This window comes from Chenopodium quinoa, unplaced genomic scaffold (assembly GCF_001683475.1).
Source record: "Chenopodium quinoa cultivar QQ74 unplaced genomic scaffold, ASM168347v1, whole genome shotgun sequence".
In the NCBI taxonomy this organism is placed as follows: domain Eukaryota; kingdom Viridiplantae; phylum Streptophyta; class Magnoliopsida; order Caryophyllales; family Amaranthaceae; genus Chenopodium; species Chenopodium quinoa.
The window spans coordinates 855,590-867,016 of NW_018744113.1; positions in this window are offsets into that span (position 1 = coordinate 855,590).

The following is an 11,427-nucleotide window of genomic DNA, read 5'->3' on the forward strand; positions in this document are numbered from 1 at the left end:
CAGTTAGGTACTGGATGGTTTCCTCGTAAAAATTGCTATGTGCTTTAAGTTCCTTTACGTTTTAATTGTTTATTTCCGCTTAAGTTCCGCGATTGGAACATACTACTATTCACCCCCCTCTTGTAGTAGTTCATCAGAACTAACAATTGGTATCAGAGCAGGTTCTCACGAATTTACAAGCAACCTTGATGAGCAAAGTTCCTGAAGAGATGAATGCACACGAGAAACTTGAAGAAGGGTATTCTACCCAAAGACCACCAATGTTCAATGGCAAGTTTTATTCATACTAGAAAAATAGAATGGAGATATTCATCAAAGCTGAAAATTATCAAGTATGGAGAGTCATTGAAAGTGGTGACTTCGAGGTAACAAAAAACTAATGCAAACAAAGAGGTAATCCCTAAACCACTTAATGAATTTGATAAAGAAGATTATGAAAAATATGAGTTAAATTCTCAAGCAGTGAAAATCTTGCATTATGGACTAGGACCTCATGAGCACAATAGAATCATGGGTTGTAAGTCTACAAAGCAAATTTGGGATTTATTACAAGTAACACATGAAGGAACAAATGAAGTTAAACGTTCCAAAATTGGTTTGATAATGTCAAAAGATGAAAGATTCGAAATGCTACACAAAGAATCCATTCAGGATATGTTCACTAGATTTACTAACATTGTCAATGAGTTAGAATCTTTAGGCAGGTCCATACCCATTGATGAACAGGTAAGAAAATTTCTTAGAAGTCTTCCTCAAGATTAGAGGTGGAGATCCAAGGTTACTTCCCTACAGGAATCCAAGGATTTCCTCAAGTTCAACCTCGAACAACTCAATAGATCCCTGCTCACTCATGAACTTCATCTTGGAGCTAACTCTGAAAGGTCCAAGAATAAGAGCCTTGCTCTAAAGGTTATGAATCAAGTGACTCTGAAGATGATGACATGGAGACAGCCATGCTGGTAAGAAGATTCAGGAGGATGCTGGGAAAGAGAGGAGAAAAGAACAAAAGAGAGCCAAGTTCCAAGGAAATCAAGTGCTTCGGATGTGGTTCCAAGGACCATCTCATCAGAGATTGTCCTCAACTTAAGGAGGATGAGAAACCAAAGTATAAAGGGAAGGAGCCAAACAAATATTACAAATCATCTTTCTCCGAAGAGGACGTCAGGAAAGCCATGATGGCTGCATGGGGAAACTCTGACTCAGAAGATGAAGGAGAAGGAGAATCCTTGGAAGAAACAGCCAACCTATGCTTAATGGCTAAAATTGATGATGAAGCACGACTGAAGGAACTTGAATCTGAGGTATGGTATGACTATCGACAACTCAAACATTTAAACAAAGAAAATCTTATGGACATCATTCTGGAACTTCAGGATGACTGTAAAGAACTAAACAGGTCGAAGTTTCAAACTGATCAAGCTTTAAAAATCCACAAAGAACATAGTGAATGGGTAGATAATATGAAAACTGATATACAAACTAGATTCTTTGACTTATATGATAAAAATGTCCTTCTAAAAGAACAAGTTGAAAAAATGAAACATGATAATATTTTGTTAAATGTAGAGCTAGCCCAACTGAAACTTGGAATAAATTTTCCTGACTCTGAAGTTCCTATTACCAGTCAACTTCCAAATTTTGAAAAATGGAAATCAGATTTGGAAGAAGTTAAAATAAAAAATCAAACCTTGGAGGAGGAACTTGCTAGAGCCAGGAAAGACAAAGAAGTGATTAATAATGGAATTCCATCTTGGATTGCTAACTCTCAAAACAAAGATAAAGAAGGATTAGGATATAAGAAAAAGTCTAGGAGAAATTAGAAGTATGTGGATCTACCTAGTCAAAAATTATGTTACTATTGTGGTAGTACAAGACATCTTCGAGCTGCATGTCCTAAAAGAAGTAAAGATCCTCTTAAGAATACTGAGCATGCTGAACAGGTCTGGATGAAGAAATCTGACTCTTCTTCCAAAACAGTGGAACCCAAGGAAACCTGGGTTCCAGAAACTAACGCTTAGTTTTCATGCAGGTTCCAGTGAGGGGGAACAACACATGGTACCTCAAAAGTGGTTGTTCCAAGCACATGACTGGAGATAAATCTAAATTTCTCCCACTGGATGCCTACTATGGAGGAACTGTGACCTTTGGTGATAATAAGAAAGGTGAAATTATTGCTATTGGTAAAGTAGGAAGGTCAAGTTCACATGCTATAGAAAATGTATTTTTAGTCGAGGGTCTTAAACACAACTTGTTAAGTATTTCTCAATTTTGTGATAAAGGTAACTCAGTTAGCTTTACTTATAATCTTTGTAGAATCATTAACAATGACACTAATAATATTATTCTTGAAGGAACCAGAAAAGGGAACACATATATTGTGGATCTCAATGAAGTTCCAAGTAGTAGTTTAACATGTCTTAGTGTCATTGAGAATGATCCCCTACTATGGCACAAACGATTTTGCCATGCTAGTTTTTCTTTGCTTGATAAACTTGGTCAAAAGAACTTGTGGAAGGACTTCCATCCATCAAGTTCCTAAAAGATAAAGTCTGCAGTGCATGTGTTAAAGGTAAGCAGACGCGAATATCTTTCAAATCTAAGAATATGGTAAGCACCACAAAACCATTGGAACTTATTCATATGAATTTGTGTCATTCCATGAGGATACAAAGCAGAAGTGGCAAAAGGTATGTGATGGTTATTGTAGATGATTTTTCCAGATATACCTTGGTTTTCTTTCTTGTAAGCAAGGATGATACATTTGATCAGTTTGTTGCTTTTGTGAAGAAAGAACAAAGAAGAACAGGTCATCAGTTAGTCCACCTGAGGTCAGACCATGGAACTGAGTTTGAAAACTCAAAATTTGATGAGTTATGTGATGAACATGGAATGGTCCACAACTTCTCAGCCCCCAGGACTCCACAACAAAATGGAGTTGTTGAACGAAAAAATAGAAGCTTGGAAGACATGGCAAGAACAATGTTGATTTCCAGTGGACTACCTAGGAACTTGTGGGCAGAAGCAGTAAACACAGCTTGTTACATATTGAATAGAGTCTCTATTCGAGCAATAACCAACAAAACTCCTTATGAAAGGAAGAAAATCAAATATCTCTTACTTTAGATCTTTTGTTTGCAGGTGCTTTGTACACAATAATGGAAAGAGAAACTTGGGAAAATTTGATGAAAGGAGTGACGAGGCTATATTCTTAGGATATGCCTCAAATAGTAAAGCTTATAGAGTTTACAATAAAAGAACAATGTGTGTTGAAGAGTTTGTACATATAATTTTTGATGAAACTGACTATGTGATTGATGTACAGTAAGAAGACATGACCCTGATGAGGGATCAACTGTATCCATGAAGCAGCAAGACAAGAATCCTGTAGCTGAAAATCAAACAGCAACAGAAATAGAAGTTCCTCAAGAGGATCACCCAAAGCTTGAGAATCCAGAACCTGAGAATCCAGAACCACTGAATCAAGAGGCAGAAGACAATGGTACTGAACCAGAAAGATTGTATTCAATCAAAGAATTTACCCCTAAACGTTGGAAACATCAAAAGTCTCACCCAGTGTACATGATTATGAGTGACATAACCAAAGGAACTCAGACTCGGTCCCAACTGAGGAACTTCTGTGTATTTTACTCATTCCTATCTACCATGGAACCAAAGAACTGTGATGAAGCCTTACAAGATGCAGACTGGATAATAGCAATGCAAGCTGAATTAAGTGAGTTTGAAAGAAACAAAGTCTGGCACATAGTTCCTAGACCGGAACACTAGAAAGTCATTGGACTAAAGTGAGTGTATAGAAACAAGCTTGATGAACATGGAATTATTGTGAGAAATAAGGCCAGGTTGGTTGTCAAGGGGTACAATCAACAAGAAGGCATAGACTTTGATGAGACATTTGCTCCAGTTGCCAGGTTAGAAGCTATACTTATTCTTATTGCTTTTGCAGCTTTTATGGATATTAAGTTGTTCCAAATGGACGTCAAATGTTCCTTCCTAAATGGCTTATTAAAAGAGGACGTATATGTGGAACAACCCCCTGGATTTGAAGATCCAGAATTCTCAAATCATGTCTTTAAACTTGATAAAGCTCTCTATGGGCTGAAACAAGCACCTAGGGCATGGTATGAGAGGTTGTCCAAGTTCCTATTAGATAATGATTTTAAAAGAGGAAAAATAGATCAAAAAATTTTATTTGAAATCTAAAGGAACTGACATTTTAGTTGTACAAATATATGTAGATGATATTATTTTTGGTGCAACTAACGAATCTTTGGTGAAGTATTTTGCTGACCTTATGAGTAGTGAGTTCGAAATGAGCATGATGGGTGAGCTAAACTTCTTCCTTGGATTGCAAATTAAGCATACTGAGAAAGGAATAATGATTCACCAGCAAAAGTATGTGAAGGAACTCATAAATAAATACAAGATGGAAAGTTCCAAAACTATAAGAACACCTATGGGAACTAACATCAGACTGGATGAAGACACAGTTGGAACTTGTATAGATCAGAAGATGTATAGAGGTATGATAAGTTCCTTATTATATTTAACTGCTAGTAGACCTGACATATTGTTCAATGTAGGCTTATGTGAGAGGTTCCAAGCCAATCTAAAGGAATTTCATCTTAAGGTAGTCAAGAGGATACTTAGGTACCTCAAAGGAACTGATGATTTATGTCTCTACTATCCAAGAAGTGAATCAATCGATTTAGTTGGATACACAGATGCTGACTATGCAGGTGATCTAGTGAACAGAAAAAGCACATCAGGTATGACTCAATTTCTTGGACCATGCTTAGTTTCTTTGGGTTCCAAAAAACAGAACACAGTTGCTTTGTCCACAGCTGAAGCTGAATATGTAGCTGCTGCAGCTTGTTATTCACAGATGTTGTGGATAAAACAAGTATATGATTTTGGGTTAAAATTTGAATGTGTTCCAATTTATTGTGATAATACTAGTGCTATCTGTATATAAATAGATCCAGTTCAACATTCTAAGGTTAAGTATATCCACATTAAACACCATTTTCTAAAAGATAATGTGGAAAAAGGCTATATTAAGTTAGAATTTTGCCCTACTGATATTCAAATTACTGACATTCTAACAAAGCCTTTGAGCAGAGAACGCTTTGAGAACATGAGACTAGAACTTGGGATGATCAAGATGAATTGATTGCAACTGAAGTTCCTAGATATGGTTTTGTCAATTACAAGACTAAGTAGAAGAATAAAACATCTATCACAAACTTGGTGTGATAAACATAACGGGAATGTCACCGTTGGTAAACTCTTGGAGGTTAGTGTAAATAACACTTATTAGACTATACAAAATTTTCAAGTGTATGTAGACTTATATGTGACAAGTTCCTGAATAATTTTAAAATTATTTTTACGATTTTCAAAAATTTATCCTTGAAAAATGATAAGTTTTTTTTAACTTATGAGAAAGATAAACTTTGAACATAAAAATCCATCCAGTTGGTTTTAATCGGATAAATGCAATGTTCCTAGAAGCATATCTTTTCATCTCCCATACACCGCTTCACCAAATTACCCCCCTATAAATGCTTCAACCACCTAAGTTGCTCTCAGTCAAATCAACTAATTACTCAAACCCTCTCAACCACAAAAATTCTACAGCTTAACCAAGACGCACCCATGGAAGACGAAAACCAAAACCCTAACCCAAATAAAAATCAAAACTCACCCATCAAAGAGCTTGATCCAACCTTGATACCTCCAATTAACATTTAATTTCCAACATCTGTCACCTCAGAAGCTAAAAGCACTAAACCGAAACCTCGAGAAGAAACCGCAACCTCCTCAACTGCAAGTCTTCCAATTGCACCATCTGTGATTGATAAAATAACAGCATGGAAGAAGAGAAAGGCTGAGAAAATAGAGAAGAATCTTGAAGAAGAGATGGAGGAAGCTGATGGACCTTCTAAGCGGGAGGACACTGTCAACAAAGACGATTCCAAAGGGGAAGAAGACAAAAAGATTTTGGCAAAACTAGCTAAGAGGTATGTGGTAGGATATAGAATTGTTTATGATTGGTGTAAGAAGGTGGAATTTTCTGAATTTCTGGAATTGATTGCTTTTCAAGGTTGGGATGTTTTATTTTCGACTAAGGCTAAGAATTACTTGTACCCTATGGCCATGGATGAGTTCATAAAAGAATGTGAATTTGAAAATGGAGTATGCTTTAGTAGAATTAATGAAATTGAAATAGAATTTGATGTTGCTAGATTAGGAACTCTGCTAAAAGTTCCATGTGAGGGATTTGAAACCTATATGAAAGGTGCTGTGAATGTGAAGGTGGAAGGTCACAAAACTGAAATAGTAACTTTTTTAGGAGGAAAAAGAGGTGTGAGTGTTATGAACCATAATTACTTGTTTCCCCTGCATAAAATTTTATTTAATCTTGTCAAAAAAATCCTTGATCCCAAGAACTCAAAAGAAAAATGAACTCTGCTACCTAGACATGGCTTTGATTTTTTGCATGTCTAAGAAAATCAAAATCAACTTTCCTTCTTTAATGATGCAACACCTAGAACACTGTATTGAGAAAGAGATAAAAGTTGGATATGGATCCATCTTGGCTACGGTGTTTGAGGAATTAGGAGTGAAGTTAGTGGATTTCTATGGTAGGATGAAGGATAAAGGAGAGAATGTAATCAATGGGGATACCTTGAGGGGACTGAGTCTTGAAGTTGTGAAGGGAAGGTGTGAAAAATATGATGCTAAAAAGGCTAAGGAAAAGAAAGGAAATCATCAACCAACAGAATCTGTCAGGAAGAGCAGAAGACTCATTGCAGGAACTCAGGCCAAGACTAGCTTAAGTGAACCGCTGGAACTCAGTGACAAGGATGAGGGCACTGATGAATTGGTTTCTGAGTTGGCTAACAGGATTATGCAGGTTGAAGGATAGCTGATGGATATGACAGGAAAGGTGAGGTCCCTGGAGAGAGCTCTTCAAAATCAGGAGAAGGAGTTCCAGAAGAAGTTCTCCACCATGGAAGCAAAGCTGCTGAAGATGGAAGATGACAACAAATCAACTCTTGAGCAGATTCTCAAGACCCTTGATGACTGATCAGCTTATGCTCTCTGCCCAACCTATATCTATTCCTATTTTGCATCCTCTGCTTCTGTTTAAGGAATTTTGTTATGGTTTTTATGACAATTTAGTTTTCAGTATTTTGAACTTAGTTTTAAAGTGTTTTAAACTGGGTTTGTAATATTTTGAATTGCACTGGATGGTTGGTTTTTGTTATGTTAAATCTGGAACTTAGTCTATATATGGATGCATTTCTTGTTAAGAAATTACAGGTTAATTTGTGTAAAAGTACTAGCTTAAGAGAGCTAGCCAGCGCTGCTTCCAGCTTCCCAAATTCGATGAATTGCCTGTGGGGCTGTGAGTAGATGAATAAAACTTTGAAAAGTCAGGTTTTTGATAATGCTAAAAGGGGAAAAAGCAGGAGCAAACTTGGAAGCTGAAGTTATTCTAGTTCCAGTTGAGTAAGTAACAAAGGTTGTTCTCTTCTCTGAACTTTTAATTGCTTTCTGTTTATTTTCATACTTTTCATTCTTTTATTTCATTCTGTTCTGTTTCTTTATTTAGTCTTTATGAAAAAAAAGAAAAAATAGAAAAATGAAAAAATTAACCTTCTGTTTCTGTACTTGGAGTTTGCTCAGTTTGTCATCATCAAAAATGGGGAAATTGTTGACCCTTATGAGGTTTTGATGATGATATTAAGAATTGAGCAAACTTCCTTTTAATAAGGATTTTCTAGTGTTGTGATGTTTGCAGGTTCAGTAAGCAGTGGCTGAAGTAGGAACTGAGACAAAGGAACTTTAGAAGATCCATGAGGACAAGTAAAGACAGAAGAAGAGTTCCAGCAATGGAACTTCCCAAAGTTTCTTAACAGGAACTTCAAAACGGGTTGTAACGACCTGGTTCCGGTGTTATGTTGGGGCAAGCCTCAACAACCAAGGATCAGTGCAAAGAACGAGATATCAACCGAAAAAGATGGACTTCATAACTTATAGTTGTATAAAAGATAAGTTTGTTTTGTAGGTTGATGTAAACTCATTAATGGTTGTTATGAAATCAGATAAGGCTTGGCAAACTAATCAATTCGTGAAAGATAATTATAAGTTTTATGAAAAAGTATTTATTTGATTTTATCTTAAAAATATGTTTTAACTCGGTTTTATCTTTTTCATAAAATTCTATCTTTTAACTAAAATGAATTTGATAAAATTTGGTTTTCAAATAAAACGAAATTAAATCTATTTTGGTTTCAGTATTAAAAAAGATAAGATTAGATTTCTGTTTAAACTTATCTTATTTACGAAAATCTTATTTTGTGAGCTGATGAACTTTTATAAATATAGAAGCAATTCAACAAAGCAAACTTAGAGTTTGAAGCGTGAAAACCACTTAGTGCTTAAGAGTAAGTTTGCCAAAGGTTAAAGATTTATCATTTTGATTTCGGGTTTCATGTGAAGCTTTCCATTTATGTGTTAGAGTGTGTCTTTGTGTTGTAATTTGTTTTGGGGTGAGATTGTGAATTCTCTTAAATTCACGCTTGTGTATGAGTTTGAATTCTCTAAAATTCGAGTGGTAGCTGTGAGTGCACAGTGAGTGAAAGGAACCTGAGAGGTGTCTTGGGTCACCTAGGAAGTGTCCTGGGTAAAGGGAGAAAAGGGTCCTAGGAGGTGTCTTTGGTCTGGTAAGAGGTGTCCTATCATATAGTCAAGTGTCCGTGGTGGAACTTGCAAAGCAAAGGTCTGTGTAATAGGTTGTACTAGGAGAGTTGCCTATTATAGTGGAATTTGTTTATAAGTCTCAATAGGGCCGAGGTTTTACTTCCAGTTAGGTACTGGATGGTTTCCTCGTAAAACTTGTTGTGTGCTTTAAGTTCATTTACGTTTTAATTGTTTATTTGCGCTTAAGTTCCGCGATTGGAACCTACTACTATTCACCCCCCTCTTGTAGTATTTCATCTGAACTAACATTATTCATTAGTGTAGGATTAGTGATATAGTGGCTAAGTACTTTTAGTCATGTGATATTCAAATAGATTAGTATAAGGCCCCGTTCTTTAGAGCCTCTTTGCTCTGCTCTGCTCTGCTGAAATTTGCTTTACTTTGCTTTGCTCTGCTCTGCTCTGCTGAAACCTGCTATGCTCTGCTCTACTCTACTTCAATCTGCTTTGCTCTGCTCTACTTAAAATTAATACTTAATATTGAATTATTATTATAATAATTAATATTTAATAATAATAATAAATATTTAATATTTAATAATAATATTTAATATTTAATAATAATAATTAATACTTAATAAGAATAATAATAAATCATTAATATTTAATAATAATTAATAATTAATATTTTAATAATAATAATAATGAATAGTTAATAATATTAATAACAATAATTAATTTTTGATATTAATAAAAATAATAATAATTAATTATTTATATTTAATAATAATAAGAAATTAATAATAATAAATAATAATTAATATAATAATAATAGTAATAATAATAGTAGTTATACTAATAGTAATAATAATACTTATAAATAATAATATTCATTATAATAAAAATAATTGATTTTTATAATAATAATTAATATTAAGTTAATAACTAATATTTAAAGATAATACTAATTATTAATTTTTTGTAGTAGCAGTAGTAGCAGTAGTAGCAGCAGTAGCAGCAGCAGTAGCAGCATTAGTAGTAGCAGCAGTAGTAGCAGTAGGATCAGCCGCAGTAGCAGCAACAGCAGCAACAGTCGTAGTAGTAGTAGTAGTAGTAGTAGTAGTAGTAGTAGTAGTAGTAGTAGCAGCAGGGCAGTAGCAGTAGCAGCAATAGTAGCAGCAGTAGTAGTTGTAGTAGTAGTAGTAGTAGCAGCAGTAGTAGTAGTAGCAGCAGTAGCAGCAGCAGTAATAGTAGTAGTAGTAGTAGTAGCAGTAGTAGCAGTAGTAGTAGCAGTAGTAGCAGTAGTAGCAGTAGTAGTAGTAGTAGTAGTAGTAGTAGTAGTAGTAGTAGTAGTAGTAGTAGTAGTAGTAGTAGTAGTAGTAGTAGCAGTAGCAGTAGTAGCAGTAGTAGCTGTAGTAGCAGTGGTAACAGTAGTAGTAACAGTAGTAGTAGTAGCAGTAGTAGTAGTAGCAATAGTAGCAGTGGTAACAGTAGTAGTAGCAGTAGTAGTAGTAGTAGTAGTAGCAGTAGTAGCAGTAGCAGCAGCAGTAGTAGTAGTAGTAGTAGTAGTAGTAGTAGTAGTAGTAGTAGGAGTAGCAGTAGCAGTAGCAGTAGCAGCAGCAGCAGTAGTAGCAGCAGTAGCAGTAGTAGCAGCAGCATCAGTAGTAGTAGTAGTAGCAGCAGTAGTAGTAGTAGTAGTAGTAGTAGTAGTAGTAGTAGTAGTAGTAGTAGTAGTAGTAGTAGCAGTAGCATTAGTAGGAGTAGTAGCAGTAGCAGTAGTAGCAGTAGCAGTAGTAGGAGTAGCAGTATCAGTAGTAGTAGCAGTAGTAGCAGTAGCAGTAGCAGTAGTAGTAGTAGTAGTAGTAGTAGTACTAGTACTACTAGTAGTAGTAGTAATAATAATAATAATAATAATAATAATAATAATAATAATAATAATAATAATAATAATAATAATAATAATAATAATAATAATAATAATAATAATAATAATAACTATTATTATTATTATATTATTATTATAAAATAAGGGGAAAGGGGAGAAGATTAGAGAGAGATGTAGATGGTAATTATATTATCTATATTCATCCATTTCATGACCATCTATATATATACAAGATGTGAACATTGTAACTTATATGGACAATGAAGAGTCCATTCATGAGAGGGTTAATGTGGACTAATGACAAAGGAGGGTTACAATGATGCTATTAAAACCATACTTAAGGTAGTCATAAAAGAGACAATTACAAGCTATAATGAGCATACATTATTATTTTGTATCACTCCCCCTTGGATGCCCATTATCTAAGAGAGATTTAATGCGCTTATATGCTGCCTTATTGAAAACCTTTCCAGGAAAAACCCAGTGGGAAAAAACCACGGATAAGGGAAAAAGAGTGCAGCGCACAATTACTCCCCCTCATTATTATATCACTGAAGATTATTGAGACGGCGCAATCCAATACGATAAACTAACTTTTTAAATGTTGCGGTCGAAAGTGCCTTAGTGAATAAGTCTGCTAAATTTTCACTTGAACGAATCTGCAATACTTTTATATCTCCATTCTTCTGAAGATCATGAGTGAAGAAAAATTTGAGTAAGATGTGCTTTGTTCTGTCACCTTTGATGTATCCTTCCTTAAGTTGAGCAATACAAGCTGCATTATCCTTATATAAAGTTGTCGGTGCCTCTTTC